The following is a 9,233-nucleotide window of genomic DNA, read 5'->3' on the forward strand; positions in this document are numbered from 1 at the left end:
AAATAAATAAGTATCTACAAGACAACTAGCTCTTACCGTGTAATTAAAGTCGATTCAAATGCAGATGATGAGGAGGAGATAAGCGTTTTGAACAGTGACCAGGATGATAAGTTGACGCTTATTCTAAAACACAATCATGTGATTGATACGAAAGTAGATAAAGATTAAGAATTTTAGAATTCGTGCTTTCTTTGTGACTATTGTAAAAAGAACAGTCGCAGTTCAGAGATTGTTTTGAACACATGAAATGTTTTATTCAAGGCAAGTCTACTGTTTTATAGTAGGCAGTAATACCAACCTATATAAGCTTTCTTAAAATACTATTCCAATAACAAAAGTACATCGTCGTTTTAATAATTGAATGTGGCGAATTCTTTGTTGTGTGTTAGTATGGTATTGTCTTAAATAAAGCTTATGCAATAGTTTACGTTATGTGTTTGCGCTCTGATATGTACGATAAGATTATAAATAAACATAAATTACGATCTTAAATCAATGTTAATGTCGGTTTGAGAATGTATTTGTATACATTTGTAATCGCGTATGTGTGTAAGGCTGTATGTGCGCAGTTACATTATCGGAATTCTTAGAAATAAAATCCCTTTCAACTTAAATCCAATCCAAATCATCTTATGAAGGTCATGTTAATAATCTGATAGAGCAATGAGCTAGCAATGTGATGCACGTTATTTTTTAAATGAATATTTTGTTTGTAAAGCACTCTTTTATGTAATCGGCTTCTTTGCCGTCATATATTATACAACCTTCAAGTGCATATTAAAAATTAGTTGTACGTTGTAATTATGTTCTTTTCGTCATGTAAACATATGTGTTGTAAAACAAATCAGGATACTTTTGTTGTCATAACTGTTGTTGTAGACTCTGACAAATTTTATCAAAAGGATGACGTAGGAGCAACATGTATTGTAGAAACAAAGCGTTTTGAACTTGGCTGCTCTTCACAATCTTATCACCCTGATGTCTGATATTAGCGATAGTGTATCAAAATCTCCGGTGTCTGATTTGTATATAAGTAACATTATATCTATCTTTTAAGCCGATCGTCTGTTAAGTTTATTCACGTGAATAACCGAGCAGTTGTTAAATATTATCAGTAAATGTTTTGTAAAACGTAATGCATTTAACTTGTGATAGTGTTTTCGTCATTGGGGGTTGTTACGTATTAGTATCTATTTTCCCAGACAAGGTGTTTAAAAGTTGATATAATATAATAAACATGAATACAAATACATATACAAAACTAGATTGGTTGCAAGTATTCTATTTTAATCATGAATGACATTGGTGTTGGTGATTGATTGGTTATTTTTACGTGTATTTTCAAGATGCGTTGATTTGCAAATCGTTGGTTTATTTATTTCGTGCATTATAATCATGATATGTATCCTACAGTAATCGAATTGAAGAATATCGTTTGACAATAGTAACAAATCAACCATGCCATGAGACAAAAAGGTATTATGCCACTCGCGCAGTCTGATCTGGAGCTCCCATGTCCGGTAATGACACCACGTAACCTTGCATTACTTTATAACAGACAAGAAAGCTTTGGCCAAAAACTGCACGAATGCGTAGATAGTCTGAAGCTAGGCTGACAAAAAAGCTTTTAAGATTCGATTTCGCAAGGCACGGCTCAATAAGTATGTCAGAAAAGCTGATGTTGAATTGATATTCCGCCTAAGTGACCTTTCATTTTTACTCCCATCAATTCACTATGCAAACAAATTGGGGCGTTCATGCAAAATCGTGGTAGTTGTTGCTGACAGTTCATACCTAATAAAATGTAGACACAATTCAATAAAAACAGTAAAACATCGAGTAAATGATAATTACACACAACACCGATAGAATCATAATATAATTAATTTCAAGATATCAAATGAAGCTTATCTACCGTTAAAATCAAATTGATTCTCTTGCAGCCATGCAAAAACGCCTAAGCAAAATGTTACCAATGATATTAGCGTTTAATTTGATGTAATGGAACTTTTCACAACGAAGTTGATATCTTTGATAAGTGTATCTGCGAAATATAAACAGCAACACAAATATAAACGTCAAACTAAAAAAGTGCAAACCTGTTCCGATTGGAAATAGAATACAACCGCCTTTATTTATTATTTTGTAGGAACATTTTTATTGTATTTATAGAAATCAATATAAACTACAGGTTGTATTCATGTAAAGGATGATCGCGCGGAAAATAAACTGTTCCAAGATGTTATTTTATGTAGAATGAAAAAGAGAAAATCAAATTGAACTCAAAGCGTAACTTATCATCTCCTATCATATTTTTCTCAAGGCTCCGTGTTTTCTGATACATTAATGCAGACTGGCAAGTAAGAAACAATAATATGCAAGCAAGTGCGCGTTGGGCGACACTTACCAGTAATAGTGGATCGCATTGAAGTTAAAGGGATTCTTGTAGTAAGGAAGCATACTTCAGAGAAGCCATGCGTTTCACGCGTTTTTCTTGTATTCATATCGAGATTAAATGCGTGTTGAGAATGCATCTTGTATTCATATCTAGATTAACCCATTTATGCCGAGTGGACTCTCCCATCCTTCTAAATTGGATAAATTTATTTCCCAAATTAGGGATGCCTAGTATATTTATTTCTATATTTAGAATATTTCTTACAGAAATTCATTTAAGCAAACAGCGCAGACACTAATGAGACGCCGCATCATGCATCAGTTTTAGCAGTCCGTCATCTTAAACGCAGCCATAATATTAACTAATGTATCAATACACAAAGAAATAAAATGTGGCATCTAGTAACTCTCTGATACTGGCTCGTCATCATAATCACATATCATCATTTTCCCAAGAAATTATATTATCTTAATTCGTATCTCTGATAATTGAATATCCCTTTATGACCGGCAGAGCTAGCTGTGCAATTATTCTGAATATTGAGAACTATTTCAAAATTGTAGTTGGTCACGAAAAGCAAACGAAAATATATAAAAACTGAAGAAAAAAACGCGCGACATCATACGGAATAGATATTGTGTAACAGACAATGTAGTGATTTATGTTAAGCTTTCCAATTAAAGTGCAAACGATAACTTAGGGAAACCACATTCGCTGCAAAAGGCATTGTGCATATTGCACGTTACGAGCAAATACACATATAGCTGAATATCTTTTATGAAATATGAAGAGTAACATTCATATAAAACGGACTTTTATATTATATATATATTTTTTATGTACGTAAAAAAGACGCTGACATTTTCATATATTCCGATTAAATCTTGAAACAGTGCCTTGACATTCTTTCATTATGTCATCATATAATTGTTATTAAATAATCTACATTAAGTTCTGACCTATTCTTATGTCAACGGCTATTGATGTTCTTTCGATGTAAATAGCCTGTAATAAACTAGCAAAACCATCTTAGACCCAACCTATTGTTGGCCGAAGAGAAAACTTCAAAGGTGCTTTCCCAGTGGAAGAGATCTACATCGATTTTTCTCAGATACTTTAGAAAATCTTCGGACATTACGAATTCAATGCGTTGTGTAGTGAAATAAGTCAATACCTATCTGCAAGGCATCTGGTGCTTACCATGCATAATTTCAGGCGATTCCACTTATTCAGAAGATAATTATTAGGAAGATAGCGTTTTGAACAGTGACCAGGGTAATCAATTCGTGCTTATTCTACAAGCACATGGGATTGATACGGAAGTAGATTAACGATTGAGTGCTGTAAGAACTTCAGAGTTGTATATTTCTATGTAATACTATTCAAATAGCAACATTGCATCGTTGTTTGAATGATGAAGAATTAAATGTTGCATTTACTTCGTTGTGAAGTAGTTTGGTATTGTCCTGAATTAAAGCGTTAAAGCGTATGTGATGACGATATGTGTTTCCACATACTGTTATCAGTGTTGACTTTGCAGACAAACGTAAACCAATCTGATTATGAGCCATTCTCATCCGAATATTAAATGACTATCGTTATGCTTACAATATATAAACATTAAATTCGGTTCAACAGTCTTAGAAGTACATTGTATGTGTATATTACAAAAGCTGCCACAAAATGAACTTACATACAAATGTCAAAAGAAATAAACTCTAGTTTTTTCCCCGAAACAGACTCGTCATCAGAAACAGACTCGTCATCATAAATAATAAGTCATTTTCCCAAGAAATTGCATTATTTTAATTCATATTTCTGATAATGGAATCCCTTTATGACCGGCAGAGCTAATAATGTTATTATTCTGAACTTTGAGAACTGTTTCAAAACTGTAGTCTATCAAGGAAAGCAAACAAGGTATTATATTAAAATAACAACAGCGTATAGAATGAATGTTATGTAACAGAAAATAATCTGTCGCTTTCAAATAACAATACAAAAGATAACCGTCCGATCTTCAGCATTCTCTATATCGCACTTAAAAAGCTTTCTAAAATCTATTATATTTACGTGAATAATTATTGTGATATATCAAGAGTAACATGCTTAAAATGCGGACTTTTATATATTGTATGTATGTATAATAAAAGACGATAGAAAGTTGATATACTCCGCTTGAATTCTTTGAAAAGTGAATAGACCGTTGTTTGAATCATTAATCCATCTGATATTATAAAACAATCTTAATTCATATCAGACGTCTACATTATGTCCACGGCTTATTATCTGTTTTGATGTAAATTGCCTGCAATACACAAGAAAAACAATCGGATGCCCAACCTATTGTTTGCGTCGCGTTCTTATCATCTGTGCAGATATGCACTTAGTGCTAAAATACCATTGCGTCATTGAATCAAACTCTCAAAACTATACGCTAATCGATGATAAATAAATTTTCAAGAAATCCCTGATATTACCAAGGGAAATGATGACCACACATGTTTCTTTGCAATTATACAAGCATTTACCACCCATCACGCACTGTTTGAACCCGTTATACTAAGTATTGCGAACAAATGCGTACTTCTATGTAAATTGTGATAGCCATCATTATGTCGTTATTATAGACTAATGAAAGAACACATGTCATCAACAACATTCAATGTCCGGAATAGTAAGCATAAGTGCATACACGTGTGAAATAAAAGATAATTATTATATTTAGTATTTATCAACGCGGGCATAAATTATCAAGCTTGAGATCAATGTCAAATCAAGATCTATTTGTCGCATTTGTATCGGATTAATAAACTGATGTTTTCTTTGCTTCATTATTATTTTGGAACAATACAGTTTAACAAAAAATAGCATACGTTCCACTTTTTGTGATATGATTATGTGTTTGCAACTAATTAGAGATATGATATGTCAAACTCAAAACGTCGATTTCCAAAATACTTAAATGATTAGAATCTGTAAAATGGAACAATTCCGTATAAGTTATCACATCTTTTAGCCCATGCCAAGCATTTTTCTGTATCAGGATATAAATTGTATGGTTGTTGTTAATTAGTATGCTTTAACCAATCTGGAATAATAATAAAATTTGTTTAGTAAACAATGTTATTTCATGAATACATTTAACATAGCGGATACATTCAAACATGTAGCGTACAATTCAGGGAATAGTAACATATATTGCACAATAAAAGTAAAAATACACGTTTTGAGCTAGTTCGAACGAATAAACACATTGCTTCTCCTCCTACTCCTTCTGTTCTCATGCTGCTGCTGCATTTCATGTATTATAAATACCCATAAAACATGAACATGCAAATGTCAATAAAACCCAAATAAACGTGCGTAAAGATTCGACCCAGATTATCATCTGCAGTCTGCACAGGCTAATAAGGAACGACATTTTCGGTCTAGAACGGAATTTCGTGTAAGAGACTTCCTTTGAACGAAAATTTCTACAAAAGCCGACCGTGCATTAAGTCCAGGCCTAAAAGAGCGAGATTAAAACGTTCCCTTTTCGATGATGTTATGTGTCTGCCGTCATAGCAAATCTCGCCAGCTGCTATATGAGCATGTAACAACTCGGGCATCGCTCGATATCCATCTCAAAATGGCACATGTGGATCACAATGACGCAAAATTGTTGTGTCGCCGACGGTTGCCTCATAAACTGATGACATAAGTGTCGTGGTATTGACAATTATTTATTTTATTTTTTTCCCACTTATATCGTTAATAATAAAACAATGCATATAAACTGTAATTCATGAGCTATATACTTATTTTTGAGATTTTGAAGAATTTAAAAACTCCGAAGATTAATGCCATTCATTATATTGATAATATCTAATCTGCCGTCGGGGTAATATAAAGCTGGCATTGCTATTCAACGGTCATGACATTAATGTGCAATTGCATTTCTCTCTATAAAATGCATCATTTGTTATATGACCGAGGCTCATATTTTCAAATGTTAACTCATATGAACACGCATATGAAAATTCGTAATCTTGAAGAGAGGAAGTCGTTGCACTATAGTATAAACCACTGTCATTAATCCTTACACATGGTATATAATGTCCAGCAATATACATGCACACAATTTTGTTTACATCGCATGGTATCGATACATTCTAAATACCCAATGCATTTAACAGTGTCTGTATAAATCTGGTTAAATTGACTGGAAGTTATACTTTTTAATTGACTGGAAAAGATTTATTTGTAAACTGCTTGAAGTTGTATTAAACTTTCAAAAAATCACAGCAGAACAGAACTTGTATTACGACTTGCACAAAGTACATCGTCAGTCTAAACCTTAATAAACATATCAATAGGCTATGTGAAAAGAAAGTGATTAAGCAGTAATAAGAAATGTACATACTTTCTAACATTATACATGATAGAAATGGGTAAACACACAAAAATGAAGAAGGAAAAAAAAAGAATTTTTACAAAGTATTTATGCAACATAGTGGCGGTCAGCTATTAAGCTGTTGGCATTTATGGAAAATAATAATAATGATTAAATTATAATAGAAATAAAAAGCTCACGAATTTTCCATGAAGTACATATGGCGCGTGTATAAATTCGATACATTACATAACATAAATAAAATTACTCAGTTTCGTATCCAGTTGGAATAAAAGTAAATTGACACAGAACAAATTTCAGTCCTCACTGTACAATTACACAAAATATTAAAATAAATAAATAAACAAATTCAAAATCAAACCCGCGAAACATAATAATTCACCTGTTGGTATTCGTAGCTTAACATTAAATGGTATTTGTCTTCTATGTCGCGTGAGTAACAGCAAATACAATATCTTTCTTCCCTAGCTACGCGATTATTACTAAACATACCCGTTTGAATTCTTAATGGATGACTTGATATTCTTAATCTACAGAAGTAAAATCTCAGACTATAGGTAAGACATCTAAATATTGTTCATATTAAAACGATATTTTAAATTCTTTGTACAATAATAAAACTGGACTTTCAAGTGTGTGGAACAAATTTTGTTTAAAACAATTAATGACTGAATTTAAATTCATTGAGAAATGTGTTTTTGTTAACAAACTGATAATTTTCAAACACGAATGCAAATCCAAAATTATTAAGGAGATTTGTTTACATTTGTTTCCCGATTTCTCTTTCCATTAAGAGCCTCGTTACAAACAACACTTAATATACTATTATCATTGTCTTTAATTTTAACGAAAGTTTAACTATTCTGATGTATCTGTGGATATACAGTGGATATCTGCCCATTTCACCATAAACTGCAAGAGATCACGCATTGTTTCTGACTCTTAATAATCTTTAACAACATTTAAATTGAATTCTTTCTAGTTCTTTTGACATGGTATAACCCCTAACTTGGCAATAATAGTTAAAGTAACATTACTACTCAAAATCAACGAAAATTTCGTACACTATTTCGTAAAATAAACTTTACCAATTAAAAATCAGTGTTCCTTATGGCTACTGCCGAAATTTCTACGCCAGATGTGGTCCTTGTTTTTCCATTTTAATTTCCCGCAACGATATCGATTCATACGACATATGAACACTAACATGGTGCTTTTGTGTGTCGTATGAATAGATATATTCGCGGGAAATTAAAATGGAATTAATTGTGTAACAAATAAATTAAAACGAGCAAAAATTTATGTAATCATACCACATCTAGCATTTAAATTGTGGCTTTTGCTATAAGGAACACTGATTGTTTAGGTGTTAAATTTATTTACGAAATACTTCTCGAAATTTTCGTTGATTTTGAGCGTTAAGGAGACTTTAAGTATAAGTGTTACAAATGCATCGAAAAGTTGACAAATCGTTTTTTGCGAGTGATCAATGTTTTTATAAAAGTTTCCAGAAAACCGTTATTTTAGTTTTTGTTATATTTAGACCCATATGAGCAGCATTATGAAAACAAAACGATGTAAATGCCTCTGAGTTTCTTCAGGGAATTACCTATAATAGCCATATCATCAACGAACAACAACACAATCTCAATGATATCACCAATACTTGAGCCTGCGTCAATGTCACACTGCAAATAAAGCTCTAAAAAGTTAAACAATGCGATCGATGTTAATTATCAACTTCATCAAGTTTCTGCGAATTATGTTCCGTTCGATATCATTAAACATAAAATTTTATATCTTTACGCTCACAGGTGGTTAGCCTGCGGCTATGATATTAATTAGTGAAAACATCATTTTTAATGATAAATAATCATATTATAACGAACGATCAACTTTTCTGAAGAAAAAAAGTTCACTATCAAATACATAATTTTTTATATAACAAGGTATCCAACTCAAAATCACCCGAAAACGGGGTGCAGGAGACAGGAAATTCATTTCTGCGTTGAATAAGACCAAGATCGTGAAAACCGCTGCACAATTGATGAAGTTATGGCTGTTAAAAGCGATGCACCCCGTTTTCGGGTGATTTTGAGTTTGATACCTTGTTATATTTATATTTGAAAGTGATTTTTTTTATTAAATAAGCCTCGTTTTCATCTTTTTTATGTATGACTTGTTTAATAAATTCAATACAAAACGACCACTCATGCAAGATCCTATATTTATACGAAGCTATTAACTAACAACTATTTGCCCGAATCAGCTGAGACAAGCTTATTTATTGCCTATCGGACTCTCGACATAAAGAAGACTACACGAGAGTATTTTACTTAAATGTCGACCTTAAGAAATTACTTATTGTTTGCAATAAAAAATGCGTGACAGGTTTTGCAAGCAATCTTATTTAATGGCATCCCTGTTTATTTTTGTTTC

Source organism: Dreissena polymorpha, chromosome 2 (assembly GCF_020536995.1).
Source record: "Dreissena polymorpha isolate Duluth1 chromosome 2, UMN_Dpol_1.0, whole genome shotgun sequence".
Lineage (NCBI taxonomy): Eukaryota > Metazoa > Mollusca > Bivalvia > Myida > Dreissenidae > Dreissena > Dreissena polymorpha.